The sequence below is a fragment of the Podarcis bocagei genome, assembly GCF_964188305.1.
Source record: "Podarcis bocagei genome assembly, chromosome: Z".
Taxonomy (NCBI): Eukaryota; Metazoa; Chordata; class Lepidosauria; order Squamata; family Lacertidae; genus Podarcis; species Podarcis bocagei.
The window spans coordinates 38,459,558-38,478,627 of NC_138140.1; the positions used below are offsets into that span (position 1 = coordinate 38,459,558).

The 19,070-nt window shown below is 40.7% G+C and overlaps 2 long non-coding RNA genes across 2 annotated transcripts in view; both read left to right on the forward strand.

Moving 5' to 3' along the window:
- LOC308578900 overlaps window positions 1-19,070 on the forward strand; it is a 753,836-nt gene that overhangs the window by 652,906 nt on the left and 81,860 nt on the right. The window lies entirely within an intron of this gene.
- LOC308578897 overlaps window positions 5,244-19,070 on the forward strand; it is a 59,856-nt gene continuing 46,029 nt past the window's right edge. The window contains exons 1-2 of the long non-coding RNA XR_014004190.1: window positions 5,244-5,375; window positions 8,383-8,429. This is a non-coding gene — a long non-coding RNA (uncharacterized lncRNA). The remainder of the gene's footprint in view (window positions 5,376-8,382; window positions 8,430-19,070) is intronic.

Genomic DNA, 19,070 nt, shown 5'->3' on the forward strand with positions numbered 1-19,070 from the left:
CAGGTTGCACCTGTTTAGAGAATTACTGGTCTGCAGCAAATTGCCCACATCAGCCTAGCACAGGGTGATGAGTGTGTTCCTTGAAATACACAGCAAACCTTCCTGACTTGTCAAATATATATTTCTTGGGGAGCCTAAGACTGCTGAGTTGTTGAATAGAAATAATGGTCTGTTCATTCTCGCCTGCTCATATTGCACTGACACACACAACAAAATCTAGTGTTTGAAAAACATCTGTTTTAATAGCCTCACCTTTTTATTACATAATTCATCCTCCTTTCACTTTAAACTAAGTGCTTCTCTACCTCTGTAGGCCAACACTAAAAGTGACTTAGGAAAAGATGAATCAGAACACATTTCCTAATAACCTTGCAAATAAGGGAAGAAAAGTGGTTGACACTAATGTGCAAGCGCTACAATACACATTTAAGTGCAGAGTGCAGTTGATCATTAATGTCGTTGGTAGAGTATCTGGGTTTTTCAGTCTCAAAAGGAAATAGAGCCTTTCACAAGGCTGTATTAGAGCCTTTAATCAGAGATGGATGCTGTTCAAAAGGCATTTAGCAGCTGGAGTGAAAAGTTTACCTAGTCACTGCCATTTCCCAAGAGGAGTACCTTCTAGAGCATGTGCACTTATGCCTATAAGCCGTGCCAGTCTTAAATGCATTTACTTGGAAATAAATTCAGGGCTGTGTCTCTTCACTTTTTAATTTTAAAAAAGAAAAAGAAAAAAGAAATAGAAATCCCTACATCCAGGCAATCCATGTTCTGCATTAAGAAAAAGCTGAGTTTTGAAATATGTGTAAATTATATTCACAGATACTTAGGGCTGCAACAGGTTAAGCTGTAGAAATCACATTTGATTTTTATACCTGTTTGATTTTTATACCCTATGTTATCCTGATCCTAGCCTGATTTGACATTTGTTTCAATTCAGTAGCAAGTACAGTCGTACCCTGGAAGTCGAACAGAATCAGTTCCAGAAGTCCATTCGACTTCTGGAAACATTCGGAAAGCCAAAGCACGGCTTCTGATTGGCTGCAGGAAGCTCCTGCAGCCAATCGGAAGCTGTGGAAGCCCCTTCAGACGTGCGGGTTCCAAAAATAGTTCACAAACTGGAACAGTCACTTCCAGGTTTGCAGCATTCAGGAGCCAAAACATTCAAGAACTAAGCTGTTCGAAAACCAAGGCATGACTGTAGTGGGAAAAGTGCCAGGACAACCCTCACCTCCACCCCACCCCAAACAACAACAACAACAACAATGCTTGGCTACAGTGAGGACCTGTGTTTAGAAAGTGTGGGCAAAAGCTAAGTGTGAATAAGCTGTTAGTGTTTGTTTCATCTTTCCTTTCTAAGGGACCAAAGTGCATAACACAAACAAGGGTTGACAGCAGGCTATGAGCAGGGAGAAACCAAACTGGTCATTGCCACTATGTTAATGTCATAGGCAACCCCATAGACACTGACACACATCTTCAAACACATAGATCTTCTGTTAAGGGTCCACAGTAAGGATGGCAAAAGCTAGCCAAAACTTGGAATATTCTTCGCTGTAGTTAGACACTTCATCACATGAGGTAGTGGTCATTGGTTCCTGAAAGCTTGCTATGGATGTGGAAGTGTTCCTGCTCAAAACTTCAAGGTAACCTCAGCTTGCTCCTGTAAACTTTGGGACCTTAGAAGGTGGCAATAAGCAATCCCAAGACCCAATGGGCGATATTTTACTTCCAGGGATTAAGACTACAATCCAGCTACTTGTGTCTTTCCCAGTGAGGAAACCCAGGCAAGAGACAAGAGGTTCTGCTCTGGTTCCAATGAAGTTCTGGAGCCATTTTCCTATTAGATACCATGAGTCCTGTAGACATGTCATGGAGGGAATAGTTGGATCCTGAGGAGGAATGGGAGAAACTCAGGTATTTGGAGCTGGATGATCTTGGGAGAGTCATAGCAGGATGAGGGAAGTGAGATTGGGCCCCAATAATTGTTTGAATCTGTGGCTTCGGGAACGGAGAGCGGGATCCTAGGAGGTACAAATGGGTTGATAGAAGAGTCTTTGACATTAGACACTCCTAGTCAGATACCTTGTGTTGTCAGTGAGGAGTCTTCTCCTTCAGTGGAGGTGACTAAGAGTAAAGCAAATGTTGAGCAAGTGGTAACACTCTCTTTGTCTCCAAGAACATGGAGATGCCAGTGCAGTCCCAACCCACTAATAGGAGTGCCCATTTGCATGTGCAAGAGGCTTATTGTTTGTTGGATCAATGCATTCGCTTACACTTAGTAGTGTATCTATACCTCTTATGTATCTGCTGCACCCTGTAACCTGTAATTTGCCTTATCTACCAGTTGGATTTATGCATTGATGCCTTTGGCAGAAACTGAGATGAAAGTTTGAGTTCTCCATCCAGCAGTGAGTGCATCATGTCTTAGTGCCCTATGTCTTTTATCCCTCCTTGCTCCATGGGCAAAGGCAGAAGTAGAGTCACAAAGCTGAGGGAGGAAAGATAATAAGCTGTATTTGGAAACCTATTACCCTCTTCTAAGAATACACCATCACCATATGAACAGTAGTAGTATCTCTTTCAATGCCAAGGTTGCAACTAGAGAATTGGATTGCATTTCAAAGAAAACTGATACAATTTGCACTTCCTGGACAAATGCAAAAACCAGAACATGATTATTCTTCAAATTGTGCACATCTCTGAATTATGTGATGCATTTTCAACAACCTATCCTCTGCTTATACAGATGTGTATTTTAGGGAAAATGCGTATAGAGATGTATAATTTAGATACAGAAGCAGCTGGTAAAACACTCCTCTCCCTCCTATTTGCATATTTAAAAATCTAAGGTTTCCATTGGCAAGCAGACATATTGTAGAGATCAAATATTCCTACCATTTTTTGGTGCCTTGCTGGAATCAAAGTCCTGAATTCAGAGAGACACTTGTGAGAGGAGAATGGAACTGCTGTACAAGATTCCTCAAGTGTGTAATAGAGGCCTTTTGGGGTAATTGGGTGATAAGTGTCATTGCACAAAACAAAATCAAGATGAATATCTTTATTGAAGAACGTCCTATCAAATTCCACCCAGATGTTGTAGATAGTGTTTGTCTCAAAGAACTGGGGAATGAACTTCTTTTTTCTCCCTCTGAGATATTAAGAAGTTGCCAGGAAAATGAAAATGAAGAGTGCAGTAAGTGCTGGAAATGAAAACATCAACCCTGAGGCATGAAGTGCTATTGGAGAGGGATCGAGAAACATACAAGAATAAATGGGTTAGAGCTGATAAAGTTTGAGAGCTCCCTTCTTGGTGCTTCACCTTGAAGTTACAGAAATATTTCAGAAAGTGTATCTCTTGGTTGTATGGAGAGCATTTGGAGGGAGATGGAACCATGCTGTCATTTGTCTCATATTCCAAAGTTGTTGGTTGTAGCAGTGTGCAGATGGAGAACTGTACATACAGGCCCCTCCTTTGCCTTCCCGCTGATTTTCTTGAAATTTTCTCCCAGAAGGTGAGCAGATGCAAACATATATAAGAAAGAGGCTAGGGCTAGAATAGTGTTTGCCAGATGTTGTTGGACTCCAAATCCCATCAGCCCTGGCCAGCATGTGCAATTGGTAATGAATGATAGGAATTTTAGATCTGCAGCATCTGGAGGGTACCACAATGACTAACTATAGGCTAGAATTTCTTTGTGGGTCCAAGTTGGAACCATGAATTAAAGGTACTGGAACTGGTACATATTGACAAACTGGCAGATCAGATTTAGAAAAGGTACAGTTTCGTTCTGAAATGGCAATCATTTCTTATGTATTGGGATCAGCAGTTGGACCATAAATAATGCAGTTTTATGTACTAAATTTTTATACTGCCGTACACCTGTAGATTTCAGGACAGCTCACAACATAAAATCTTTCTGCCCGGACACTGAAGTCCAGCACCGAGGACCTACTGACGGTTCCCTCACTGTGAGAAGCAAAATTACAGGGAACCAGGCAGAGGGTCTTCTCGGTAGTGGCGCCTTCTCTGTGGAATGCCTTCCCATCAGATGTCAAAGAAATAAACAACTATCAGAAGTCTGATATTAGAAGACATCTGAAGACAGCCCTGTTTAGGGAAGCTTTTAACATTTGATGAATCATTGTATTTTAATATTCTGCTGGAAGCCACCCAGAGTGGCTGGGGAAACCCAGCCAGATAGCGGGGTATAAATAAATAAATAAATAAATAAATAAATAAATAAATAAATAAATAAATTATTATTATTATTATTATTATTATTATTATTATTATTAAATCACAATATAAAAAACACAAAATGCATAATAAAATAATAAAAAGACATATAGACTAATCTCTATGCAGCCTATTCTCTATAAAATCTAATTAATTCAAAGAGCGACTCAAAACATTGCATGAATGCACTAGCAAAACAGCAAATAGAAAGCACCCAGATTGCAGTTGTTTTAATAGTGATGTATGGAAGTGAGAGCTGGACCATAAAGAATGCTGATCGCCAAGAATTGATGCTTTTGAAGACTCAAGAGAGTTCCATGGACTGCAAGACGATCAAACACATCCATTCTGAAGGAAATCAGCCCTGAGTGCTCAATGGAAGGACAGATCATGAAGCTAAGGCTCCAATACTTTGGCCACCTCATGAGAAGAGAAGACTCCCTGGAAAAGACCCTGATGTTGGGAAAGATTGAGGGCACAAGGAGAAGGGGACAACAGAGGACAAGATGGTTGGACAGTGTTCTCGAAGCTACCAGCATGAGTCTGACCAAACTGCGGGAGGCAGTGGAAGACAGAAGTGCCTGGCGTGCTCTGGTCTATGGGGTCACAAAGAGTCGGACACGACTAAACGACTAAACAACAACAACAACATTACAGTTACTTGGCTGGGTGCAATTTTCAATGCCACCACCACTTTCTCTTGGGGGATGAAGCACTGTGCAACTGTGAGACGTGAGGCGGCTGTATCTGTATGCTTCTTTATTCCTCCCTCAAAAGCAGCAAGAAAAAGAAGTCTGGTGAGCAAGCTACTCTGCTAAATGAACAGTCTGTCCCAGAAAGGGGCTTTCTGTCCATTGTGACATTCTGACAAAAATCCAGCTGGTTTTACAACATTCTCCCACATTGCAAGGAGGCAGGTCATTATCATATGATGTTCACTCATGCGCACATACAAGAAAGAAAGGTTTCTTATATTGAGTCATCCAGTTAGAGCTGTTGCCACTGCCAATCCGTGATTCTCCAAGGTATCAGAGATCCCTCTCAGCCCTACCTAGAGACATCAGGGATCGAACCTGGGACCTTCTGTATGAAAAGAAGGTGCTCTAGCACCAAGCTACACTCCTACCCCAGAAGCCAGGTAGTTTTTCTTAACTGTCTTTGCTTTTGCTTTTGTGTTTCTTTTGACCTTTTGATCCATACCTGTTGCTTGATACTTGGATTTGACCAGCAGTATGGTTTATACCCGAGGGACGCGGATGGCGCTGTGGCTAAATCCTCAGCGCCTAGGGCTTGCTGATCGCATGGTTGGCGGTTCGAATCCCTGCGGCGGGGTGAGCTCCCGTCTTTCGGTCCCAGCTCCTGCCCACCTAGCAGTTCGAAAGCACCCCTAAAAAGTGCAAGTAGATAAATAGGGACCGCTTTATAGCGGGAAGGTAAACGGTGTTTCCGTGTGCTGCACTGGTGCTGGCTCTCCAGAGCAGCTTCATCACACTGGCCACGTGACCCGGAAGTGTCTCTGGACAGCGCTGGCCCCCGGCCTCTTAAGTGAGATGGGCGCACAACCCTAGAGTCAGACATGACTGGCCTTCGGGCAGGGGTACCTTTACCTTTACCTTTTAGTGTTTATACCCATGCAAGGGAGAATGATATCTTCAGGAAAAGCTATGTCCCAGTAACTTGTGTTTCATCATTTAGAATTATTGACTTTCAGAAGAACCCACAAATATTCTGATAGTAAACTCCTAGCGTAGTGTTAAGTGCATCCATCTGTCTTTTCCTACCTTCAGACTGACTCCCACATTATAGCATTGCTGTGATTGCATACATAAGCAGAGAAAGGTGGTAATTGTTAGGAAAGCTTTTGTTAAATGTTTATCAGTAGGAAAGCAGAAATGCCCAACGCTTTTAATTGCACAGTGATTTTATTATTCAAATGATGGAATTTGCCGAGAACAGCTGCATTTTGTAATCTAACCAGCTCTTAAATAGTGCTTCTGATTTGTGGGTATTATATTATTTGACTGCAGAAGGCTAACTGCACTCAGATTCTTGTGCACATAGTAAGATTTTAAATTGGGGAGTTTGGCAATCAATACAGCAGCGTGTTTTTGAAAGAGGCCTTTGTGAAATTTAATGACCACAACTGTATTTAGAAAACCAATTCCCAGCATTAAATCAAGCTTAATGTTCTAGTCTTTCAGCACGCAAGAATAGTGAGGCTTATCATGAAATTAGTTATAGCTTTGCTATACTTTTTTAAAGAGGAGGAGGAGGAGGAGGAATCCTTCTTATCCTATTGTCATTCAGAAGGTATAGGGATTTTTATTATTTCTTTTGTTCTTCGGATTATAGTCCATCCTTCACCTCTGAGGCCCAGAATGTGTTCCATAGATTTAATTTAAGTTACAGTTAAATACACAATTAAAAACATCAGCCACACTACTACATTGCAGAAGGGAGCGTGACACCAGGAACTTATATTTCTCATCTACCTTCAAAGCCATGAGCAAAGAGATGTGTTTTCTTAACCTGCTGGTGTTAATGTACAACAATAGTGACAAGTACACTTTGGAAGGGAGGGAGTTTCAAAGCCTGGGGGCCACCATAGAGAAGGTCCTTTCATGTGCCAGCATCCTACAGACCTCAGAGGGCACCAACACTGCTAATACGAACCTCCCCTGCCAATCTTAACACTCAGACATATATGCTTGGGAGGAGGTGCTCTTTCAGATATTTGGAGCCCAAGTCCCCCCGCCTTGGCACTATATAGATATGTAGGGATCAGTGAATTTTTCAATTTCAATTTCTCTCCATTTCTCATTTTCCCCCAGTGTTAAATTCAGTTCTTCCCATTTCTACACCAGTTTGCAATTCTTTTAAAAAAAATGCATGAAAATTTATCAGCATATTAGTGTGTATTTCTGCTACTAATCACTTTTTTATTTGCAATTTCCATTCAATATGCACATTTTTTGCAGATCAAAGTTCCCTAATATTTTTGTGCTTATTACTTGGCAGGAGATTTTCAATCCAAAATTTGGGTAAATGCAGATTTCAAAAGATAGCTTTGTTTTGGTTTGCATGTTGTTCTAGAAACTGTGAATTGGATAAGTTTGCCTTTAAATGGAAACTGAGTTGGAAATCTCCCCCATTCCCCATCACAGCTGTGCTTTACCAAAAACAACAACCCCAGAACTGATCAGTGCTCCTCGGGAAATTTTGTGGGCAGCCTCACTTCCTGCAAAGCCCATGGACCTAGAGAAACATAAAAAAGTACGTAGGAAAACACAGCTAAACAATTCTTTGTTGGACCCATGATCTGACTTGGAGGGGGTGGAGATTATTTACATTGCCTTTCAGCTTGAAAGTGGGGGACAGACCCCCACAAACAACCCCCAATTCACATTGTTGTGCAGCATTCACACAGAGCAATTGCAAACCCCTAGTATAAGCATTGCAAAATGTTCCTACTTGCAGCTACAAATTTCACCAGCTGGAGCCAGAGACTCCAGTTTCCATCTCTTTTTTTTTTAAATAAAAAAAATAGAGTGCTCTAATTACACAAATATTTTCTTGTACAGGCAAAAAAGTAATCAATTTGACATTAATTGCCTCTTTCCCCCCCCTTCCCCTTTGGCAGCTGGCCCCTGTAAATGCAACCAAATCCTGTACTTTCAGAACTTTGCTCGTCAGTTGATTTGATGGTTAAAACGATAATTGGTATGAAAAGAATAGAGCAGCACTTGTGGGTAGGAGACTACCCTGGGGAATGTGAAGCCAAAGCAGAACAATGATTTTATATTTTTCCTTTTGTTGAGTTTTCATTGTCTAAGTGAGGTGCACATAAGAGAAAAGCGGCAAGAGAGCACAGGAATGCAAACACTCATTTTGTTCATTTCAGAGAGTCAAACGGCAAATAGGAAATTGCAAATCTGCAAGCTGTCTAAATTCTAAAAAAAAAAAGGAATTAACTGACAACTGTAAGGCACCCATTGTCTCAAACAGGGCAATCCAGCAACCAGTCTTGGGCACCAAACTGTCTGAACAAATTGTGGTGGGTTACGAAAACATGGATTTGCTGCCATAAATCTCTGAGAGCCTCGAGTGCCATCCATATAGTCTACACCTTCTTTTGCAATTGACAGGTGACATGTGGGGACTAACGGGAACAGAGGAAGCTGCCTTATATCAGGTGAGACTGTCTAGGTAGCTGAAGCCAGATCAGAGTGAGGCCACTAATTTACTAGCCTCATTCTGATCTGATCTCTAGCTTTTGTTCACATTCCTTGACGGGTAAAATTAGGACAAAGCAACATCCAGAGAAAATGCATTGATGTCAACAATTATTTTTAAAAGTCAGTGGTAGGGCTTAGTGGTAGCATAAGCAGAAGTTCCCATGTTCAGCACCTGGTATCTATAGGTAAATCTGAGAATAATCCCTTTCTGAAGATCCTGGAGATGTGCTGGGGGAAGAAAAATACTGATATAGGTAGACCAATGGTAACAGCTTCCCACATACTTTCTTATTGCTCAAATGTAATATTATTTTTAATCATTTGGTTTATTTTTAGCACATAGTACACAGCTCACCAAATACCAAACAAAAAATAAATAAATAAATTCCAAGATTGGTTCCAATTGATTACAAACATTTCATAAACAATATGTCATTTCCCTCTGAAATTATAATCTATTATTTCGCTCAAGTGGAATAATAATGCTGTAAGAAAACTAAATTTATCTCAGGCGCCTCAGCAGGTTGATTCTTTGTTATCCATTAATTGTTAATGGCAGTGTTCCATTGAGTCTCTGCCAGTTCTACCAACCTCGGGTTTCTCAAGTGATGTTGTAGCATTCAACATAGATGTTAATTAAACTTAAAAACAAGATATTTTAGCCTAATCAGTCATCTAAATGAAGTATAGTTTGGCTCAGATTGCCTATTTTTGTTTTTAAACTGTAATCCCCCCCCCACCTTACCATATATTTTATCTAAGTGTGGCTCACTAATTTGGAGGAACTGAAGGCCTAGTTTGCAAACTGAAGATCAAGCAGAATGTATCTGGAGGACAGCAGCCAGATGGTGAAAGGTCTAGAAACCATAATCCTATGCAGAATGGCCAAAAGAGTTGGTTATGTTTATCTTTGAAAAGAGAAAATTAAGCAGGGACATGATAGTGGTCTCCAAATATTTGAAGGATTCCCATGCATAAGATAGATCAGACTTGTTCTCTGTTGTTCCTGGAGGCAGAACTAGATAGAACCAATTGCTGAACACTGCGGGGAAGCAAGTTTTGGCTAAGCATCAGGAGACAATGATAAGAACTAGTTGATAGTGGAACAGATTGGCTTGGTAGGTGGTGGACTTTTCTTCACTGGAATCAATTAAACAGAGGCTGGGTAGCCATCCATTGGGGACTGCTATAGTTTAAGAGTGTGAAATCACCAGCCAAATGCATCTGGCTTTTGAACGGCTGGAATGTAACCTACTGTACAAAGAGAAGACTCACATCCATTGCTTTACCCATTTCTGGCTCAGACCCAAACCATCACTGGCAAATTGCACCTGGAATATAAGAGTCTGATGAATCAGGCCACTGGACTATCTAGTCCAGCATCCTGTTATCACAGTAGCCAACCAGATGTCTGCAACCAGGACTCCAGCACCAGAGCCCTCCTCTGTCCAGTGGTTTCTAGCAACTGGTCTTTAGAGGCATTACTGCCTCTGACTGTAGAGTCAGAGCTATCATGTCTAGCAGTGCTTGATAATCTTATTCTCCATGAACTTTTCTAATCCTCTTTTAAAGCCACCCAAGTTGGTGGCCATCACGGCTTCATGTGGGAGCAAGTTCCATAGTTTAGCTATGTGCTGCATGTAGAAGTGCTTTATTTTATCTGTCTTCCAACATTCAATATCATTGGATGTCTATGAGTTCTAGCATCATGCACTTTCAAGTAGCTACACATCAGCCTCGAAATCTTACTGACTTGGAAAGGATCTGCAAAGAAGAGTGGGACAAAACACCTCCTGAGATGTGTGCAAACCTGGTGGCCACCTACAAGAAACGTCTGACCTCTGTAATTGCCAACAAGGGTTTTGTCACCAAGTACTAAGTCACCTTTGGCAAAGGGATCAAATACTTATTTCACCCATTATAATGCACATCAATCTCTGACTTTTGTCTTCTGGGTTTCTGGGGTTTTTCCTGTTGTTAATTCGATGTCTCTCACAGCTACAGTAAAACTACCGTTAAAATTATGGACTGGTCATTTCTTCGTCGGAGGGCAAACGGGCAAATTTAGCAGGGGATCAAATACTTTCCCCCCACACTGTAACTTAGAGCCCTGGCAGATGATTTTATAACTTCAGAATTATGGGCAGGCTTTGATATGGAAAGACAATGACAACTCCAACATCCAGGGTACAATTATTTTTTTGTTGGGGAGGAGATTCCATTGCAGCAATGGACATTCCCCCCTCAAGCCACATATCAGCTTAGTTGGAGGGTGAGGAAGTCTGATTTTCCTCTAGACTGTAGTGTAGTGAGGTTTGACCCTATAGATGTGACAGGAAGTTTCCTTGTGGTGGACTTTCCAAATGAAAAGAAGAAAACATAAACAAGAACTTAAAAGTGAAAATCTCGACTTTGCAGAGTAGACTCATTTGGAACTTTATATTACTATATGGCTGGGGAGCCAACATGGTATCCTCCAGATATAGGTAGACTGTATCACCCACAATCTTCCATCATTTGCCATCCTGGCTTAGATTGATGGGAGTTGCAGTTCAGCAGCATCTTGAGGGCACCACATTGACTAACTCCCCCTGCTACATGGCTTACCATGCAGTTGATTGATTACTTGTTCTGAAGAGGGTTAACAAGGTCCAATCACCATTTTGCGTAAAAATGGCAGAGGGAATAAAGGCAGAGAACGTTTGAATTGTCACTTCAATATGGAAATTCTGTGCACAGTTTCGAGCCTTGTGGTATGTGTTCAAAATGGTAATTATTTTCACCTTCTTTTTCTTTTGTCCTTCCAGTAAATATTTGCTCAATAAGATAATTACATCCCAAAGTGTAGGATTTTGTGTTTTCAACAAAAGGTATCTACAGAATGTATTTAAGCAAGCAATAAGCTGCCTTTCCAGGGGTGAAACTTCTAATAAATATGCCAGTTGCGTATAAGGGAAGTGGAAAATTAATAATGAATTTCTGACTTATTAAAATCTATTATTCTGAAGGAAAAAAAAAGAAATGGAAAAGAATGAGTGTTTAATAGAAGAGGAGGGAAAGCTCCCACACTCTGCTGTTCCCTTGTGTCTTAGTTCTATTTTAGAATAAATTATGAGAGAGAGACAATAAAATAACTGACAAATTAAAACACATTCCATTTTTGTTTTTTTAAAGTGCCACTACTTTATATATAGGTGAGGGTCTACATAATGCAGAAAGCCATATCCTTCTCTTGTTGTATTCCAAAATTTCTTAAAGGTTGAAAGACTAGAATTAAAAAGACAATGTATCCAATCCACCTTTTCACATACAAGCAGTGCATTTTGGCAGACTAGTTTTTCTACAATCCATTAGTCCCCATTCACAGCAATTCCCTTTAGTATTATACATTTACTTTGTTGAACCTCTTTCCAGACTTAGGCAGGCATCTTGTAAACATTTACCTGGGAGTAGGGTTATTTGAGCATGCTGGGACATTCCTTTGAGTACAGATTGTTCTTGGTGTTTGCAAAATCCTTTTTTCTCTTTACATAGGAAAGTCTACCTAGCTAGGAAACTTGGCATGCATTTTAATATGTAATTTTATTTCCTAATATATATTCTACAAAGTAGTGATATCCTTTATATGTTGGTTGTCGGCTTGCTTTTAACATATGATTTTATCAGTGTATTAAATTTACATTGTTATGCACTACCTCAATCTCCAAGTGGTCTGAGATTCCAGGGGTTCCAGGCGGCTTACCCAGGATTCATGTCTCCTTTTGGAAAATGTGGCACACCAGAGACTGTGGTGTCTTTATGATATATGGTTTATTTACACATGGATTCCAAAACAGACATCATCCATGGCTCTGGCTTTCTGCAGCTTGCTGACTTACAGCCTGCAACTATTTCCCTCCAGCTCACATCATCCCCAACTGCGGTCCTAAACTCTTCTCTGCTTTGCCTCTGTTAACTATTTCTATGCTCAAGGAAGGGCCCCACCTCTCTGCCAATTGGCACAGAGTCTTCGCTTTCTTAATAACCTATTACCTTCCCTTTGTTCCCTTATAATGACCCATATCTCAGGTGATCTCTTGAGGAAGCTGGCCTGACTTATATTTTAACATAAGCTGAATCCAGGGGTTTAGTGTCCAACACCCACTTTAATACTGCAATATTCATTCATTCAGCCTTCATTGGCATAATTACTGCAATCATTGGTTAAATTCTAACATTTACTGCATCCAGGAATTTAGGGGAGACTAGTATCCCATGACTCATAACAATATTTTGTTTAGAGGTTTTGATAACTAGGCAGTAGATAAATTGTGTTAATTAAAATAAAATAGAGGCTTAGTTCTGTGTCGTAAGATGACTTTTTTCACAGCAAACAAACATATGCATAATGGAGAAGGAAAACTCTGATCCTAAACATCCACAACTCTGCAGCTGTAGTCATTCATGCAATAGGCTTTGGGAATAACCCCTGAGGAACAAGGTGTGTCCTGTGCCTTGCAGGACATCTTTGGGGGGGGGGGCGGGGAAGTCTCAGGAATAAATTCTACACAAATCCACTGTGGGAGGCAGCAGTTATGAGTTATAAACTCAACCTCATCAGCCCAAAGGGACTCTTCATACTGCTCTATAAGATAGCCTACCTAAGCTCCACCATATGATTGCATCCTTCCATGAGAACATGTGTGGCATCATCCAGTATGATAGCTCAACCTTGGACACCTTCCAATATAAAGAACAGTATGAAACAGGGCTTTGTCCTCAAACCAACTCTCTTTGGCATACTCTCCTTCTCCCTGTTGCTCTCATATGCCTTCAGGCTTAAGACAGTGTGCATATCCATTTCAGGAGAGATGGGGGCTTGTTCAACTTGGCACACCTCCATGCCAAGGCAAAAATATGGCTGGTGCTTATCTGAAACATGTTGTTTGCAGTAGACATAGCCTTGACAGCACACACTGAAGGAGCTCTATAGAGTCTCAGCAACCATTTTGCTCAAGCCTGCATGGAGTATTGTCAGGACTTTGCCAGCAATCCACACATCAGCACTGGTGACCACATGCTTGAGGTGGTAGATTGTTTTGTCTACCTGGGCTCTACTATAACCAGCAACCTCTCCATGGACACTGAGTTAGACAAACGTATTAGCAAGACAGCTACAACAATGGCTCCCTTCTCCAGAAGAGTATGAGAGAATGTGATGCTAATGACCAATACTAAGATGAAAGCCTACAAGGCTTGTGTATTGAGTATGCTGCTTTATGGAAGTGAGATGTGGGCAACTTACACCTGCCAGGAGCACTGTGTCCATGCCTTGTGTTAGGAAGACTTTGGACATTACATGGCCTGCCAGAGTCTCAGACAAAGATGTGCTTGCCCAAGTCCACATTTTCACATTACAGTGCACTCCTGTTTCAGGGATTTCTATGCTAGCTTGGCCATGTCCACAGAATGGATGATGGCAGGGTCCCCAGGGACATGCCGTATAGGGAGCTGGCTTCATGCACTAGGCCTGGTAGCAAACCAACTCTATATGCCTGCAAGCCTGACATGAAGGCTAGTAACATGTGGGGATCCCTTGGAGACGATCACATTGCCTGGAGACAATCAGTCAGGTCATGTATCCACAGCAGTGACCAGAGGAGGAATGACTGCTGGGGGGAGCACAGAAAGAAGAATTGCCATGTTGCATCTGCATCAGCACAACCAGGCACCTTTATCTACCCCAACTGCAACAAAACATGTTTCTCCCATATCAGTCTCTACAGCCACAGCAGGCGCTATAACTCTCTAATGGTTTGACTTCACTCCTGAAAGTGCACTCTTCCATTGTTTCCTGAGACAGATGGCTGCCAGCCAAGGCAGTGGGAGTCAACGTAGTGCTGTCCAGGTATTGTTTGACTTCAGGAGTCATTATCTTTGATCATTGGCTCCCTTGGCTGGGGCTGATGGGAATTAAAGTTCTGGAGGGCACCATATTTGCTACCTCTGCTTTAACGAACAAAATAGCAGTATATAAATTGCCACAGGCATGAAGCAAACTGGGTGACTTTTGATCATTCTAAATACTCTTTTGTTCAACTGCTAGTGCACTTTCCTCTCTTCTCCTTTAATTCCTTAAATGAGCAGTAAGGTTTGTTCTGTAAAATCCATAAATCAGCCATTACAGTCAGGTTATTTATGATTAGGCAAGGGTTCATCAATCAGTTTCAGTGTCTGAAACAGCCCTTATTTTCAGTAGTTTCTTGTGATGTTTCCATTACAAGGCAATATGTAGGTCTAGAAAAGAATGATACTGATGTCGAAGTAGGGCTTGGACATCTGGACAACTGTGAATAATGGCATTGACTCTGCACTTAGTTGAGATAATTTCTGCTAATGCAGAAGAAAGATAATGCTATACAAAGCAGATGTTACATCACTACCAAACATAAAATTCAGCTGAGATGGGAGGGGCAAAATTACTGTTATCAGATTCACGGATGCACGCACAGCTCTCAATGCGTTGATTCTAAGGATAGAGATAGATTCAGTTCTATGCACATTTTCATTTGAAGCTGTCATGTCCGCAGAATGGAATATGGCAAGATCCCCAAGGGCATGCTCTACAGGGAACTGGCTTCAGGAAGTGGTACAAAAGTTATATTTGTTAAACTTAACTTCTTCAACCTGATTACCCAAATTCAGAATATATGCACTGGTGAGGTTCTGTAAAAATCTAGTAGCAACTAAGTTATGTGTCCTTGTTTCTCAATTTGATCCTTTTACATGGTTTTGTATGGTATTTTTGTATGGTATGGTTTTGTGGTATTTTATGCTTTGTGATTTGCTGTTTTTTATTGATTATAGATTGGGAATTCTTTATTGTGGTTGATAACTGCAAACTGTTTGATTATTGATTATTATTGATTATTGATTATTATTGATTATTATTTCCTGATGTTTGATTTTACTGTTTACTATTAGATTCTGATGGATTGTTGAATGTTGCTTTGTTTGTACAAGTTGTTTATTGTAAGGTTATTGTGACTTCTATATTGGATCAGATTGTTACTATTAATATTTGATGTTTTATTATGTTCTTATATGTGTTGGAAGCCGCCCAGAGTGGCTGGGGCAACCCAGCCAGATGGTGGGGTAGAAATTTATGATGATGGTAATGATGATTATCATCTCTCTGGCTCTATGGGCAAGTTTACAGGTGCAGTCTGTGACTCCCAAACCAAGGTCTGGAATCAGTTCCTCTCTCCATGTAAGGTGAGCCTTTGGTATGTGAACCTAACACACACCAACCCCACAGTTCAGCATTAAGGCTGAACATACCACTCCACCCTCCTGCACATGTGCAAGGATCCACCAAGCCAAAGGCAATGGAAGGGCAGCCTCTGTTATCATTACTAAAACAATGTTGGACTAGATAGGTTCTTGGCCTGAACCAGCAGGGTCCTTCTTATGTTAAAGAGTAGGGATGGATGTATCAGTAAATTTCAGTTTCTTTCAGTTTCTCATTTTTTCCAGTTTTAAGGTCATCACATTTTCACAGAGATCTGCATTAAAACCACCACCACCACCACCAAAAATCCGCAATAAGTTTAGTGCATGTTTGCCCTGCCAAACTTTTTGTATACATTGTTGCCTGATGTTCATTCCCCGCCCCCAAGCAATTTATCCTAATATGCATCTTTTATGTTTTGATAGTAATACACAAAATTTTCTGCACACTTCCCCCTATATATTTGTAAACAGTATTTCTTTGGACAGCTGCATTGCTAAATTTGAAGACCTACAAATCTTGAAAGATAGCAGTGTTGTGGTTCACATATTGGCTTAAGAAATATGAATTAAATCGTTTCTTATTAAGAAACAATGAGAATCAAATTTCTCCCCATCTCTTTTAACACTCTTTTAACACTTTTATTTTCAAATATAGCCATATCCCAATAGACAGAAGCTGCATTATCCCACAGGATCCTACTACCAAGCATCATCTTCACAGCCTTTGTTCTTGAGAGCCTGTTTGTCTCCTAATGCTCCATTTGACCCATCCTCAGCTCTTTATCTCCCAGAATGGTCCTTGCTAGCTTACTTGCAACTGCCCTTTATACAACTAATTATCCTCACCATTGCCTCCTTTCCAAAGGCTAGTGTTTGAAGGATTCCATTTGCTATTCTCCTATCATATGCCCTCTAGCTAAGTTGCTTCATACATTGGCAGGAGCAGGTTCTGAAGAGAAATAAGAGGTTGAAAGATTTCAAGCACAACAGCAGGTAATCTGTGGGGGAGGGGAGGTTCGCTGCAAATAATCTTGCACTCAGTGGGTGATTGTTTATTTTCAGCCTTGTTGAATGTGAATGAATTTTTCATCTTAAAAATGCTTCTATCACAGCAGTGCTTTGTTATTGTTGCCCAAGATCCTTGTCCTTTCTTGGAAGCAAACAAAAAATACGATAAAACTGTCCAGACTGCATGGCTGAAGTGTTAACAACCCCAACACCACCCCTTGTTCTACTAAGGATGATTGCAGAAGACTCAGAGGCAATGCAACCAGGAGTGGATGGTGAAGCGGGGCAACAACACTTACCTAACCTTCTGGCAAGTGCTCATCAGGATGGAGTGTGGGGGAGGCAAGGCAGTGGAGATGTCACAATATACAGATACTCTGATAGAGCCGATACAATGCTTCTGCTGGTGTATTTGCATGATTCAGTACTTTCCATCACCTTTCCCATCCTTAGTTGAGATTCCTGCATTGCAGGGGGTTAGACTAGATGGCCTTTGGGAGTGCATTCCAACTATGGTTCTATGATCCCACTGTCCCTTCCAGTAAGCGTTAATGACCCCACTACTGAATAAACCTGTAGTAGGATACTCTCTGTTTTAGAGTCTTTTAACTTCAGAGGAGTTCTTCTTTCTGTACAGACTTTGTAATCTTGTGTAAGTCAATGCATTTTTTACACATCGTTAGTTTGTTCGACAATCAATAGATAGAGATTTATGCAGCAGCTTGTAGCTCGTATCAATGTAAATAGAAATTGACTTAAAATCCTACGAAATAATAATTCCTACTTGTGTTGTTGTTTCACAAAACACAAATATAAAAGCCTTTTCAGCATGTAGCAAGACAAACATCCAAGCTTCCTATGTTTTTGGCAAACCCTTCCACATTCTTAATAGATTTGAATGGTTTATTGTCAGACTCCTGTGAAGATGCAGGCATTGGCTGGCACAAAAGCACTCTTTATAACCAGCAAGGCCACATCTTGTTAGTTAGTAAGGAAAAAAATATAATTTATAGAAAGAAAAATTCCCTGGATGTCAATATCCATGTTTGCGTCAAGTACTCTTTGCTGAGAGAACCCCAGCAAAATATCACAAAATATGCAGCAAAGTACACTATGAAAATATTGGCAGTTAGGCATTTAAAATTTGCCCTTCAAAGTTATTATTGGTATAGGAACACAAAAATGGCTTGTAAGAGCCATGCTGCCTGAGCTTGGAGCAACCAGCTCAGACCTCCTCACATGGTGAACTTCTTGGGTAGACTGAAGGAGAGCAATAGGCTTGATTACCTTCCTCCAAAAACGAAAGGGAGTGACTTAGCTAAGCCTGGCAGGACAGCTTATTCTATGGCACTAACCCCTTCATATAGTCATATTGGTTAAAGAGCCTGGTTATTCCACACATCTCTGGCTTGATTAGATCAGCTTTTGATGCTCAAAAACTCATAAAGAAATTTCATGCATTAGAATGGAAGACTTGAAGGGCCACATTATTTTTGAGTCAAGAAATGGGATGCCAGTGCATCCCTTCGACTCACTATGAACCCCATATGACATGATGTTTATATTGAACATTCTTCCATAGATAGATAGATAGGCAGACAGATAGATATGCAGATATGCCACCTTCATAGTTAAGTAGCTATGAAGCTTTCCAGTATGAAACCCATCTCCCTTGCTATTCTAGACCAGGGGTGGAGAACCTCAATTCCAGGAGCTATATACACCCCTCCATATCTGACTCTCAGAATTCTCTCTGGGTCACACCCCTTTCTGCAGGCCATAACCCTCGCTGACCTGGCTTCATACATTTTTGCCTGTCTGAAATGTGTCCTTGAATTCTAATAATCTATGTCTGCATGGAGGATAGAGAAAGGTGTGTGTAGAGACAGACCAATAAAATTTCCATTTATTGTTCCACCCACTTTTCCCTCTGGCCCTGCCTACTACTGGTATGTGGTTCCCAGAAAATTTCACAGATTTAATTCAACACTTGGGCTTAAAAAATGTTTTACCCTCCAGCTTCTGCAGAGTCATGCATTTTGAATTTAAAACGATGAAATCTAGTATATATTTTGGTACCTGGAAAATGTCAGCAGATTCCTGTAGACGTGAGAGAGAAGGAAATAATTTCCTTGAATGAAAAGGTGCATGTGTGAGAGAGAAATTTCTTTCCCCTAATAGATGTAAATTTTAGCTTTATGTAGTTTCAAATGGGACATCAATATTTTATTTTTTTGCCACCCATAATGTGAAAGGCAAGTAGGTGATAATAACATCAGCTGAAACAGCACGTCATTGCTGATGGCTAGAACAAAACA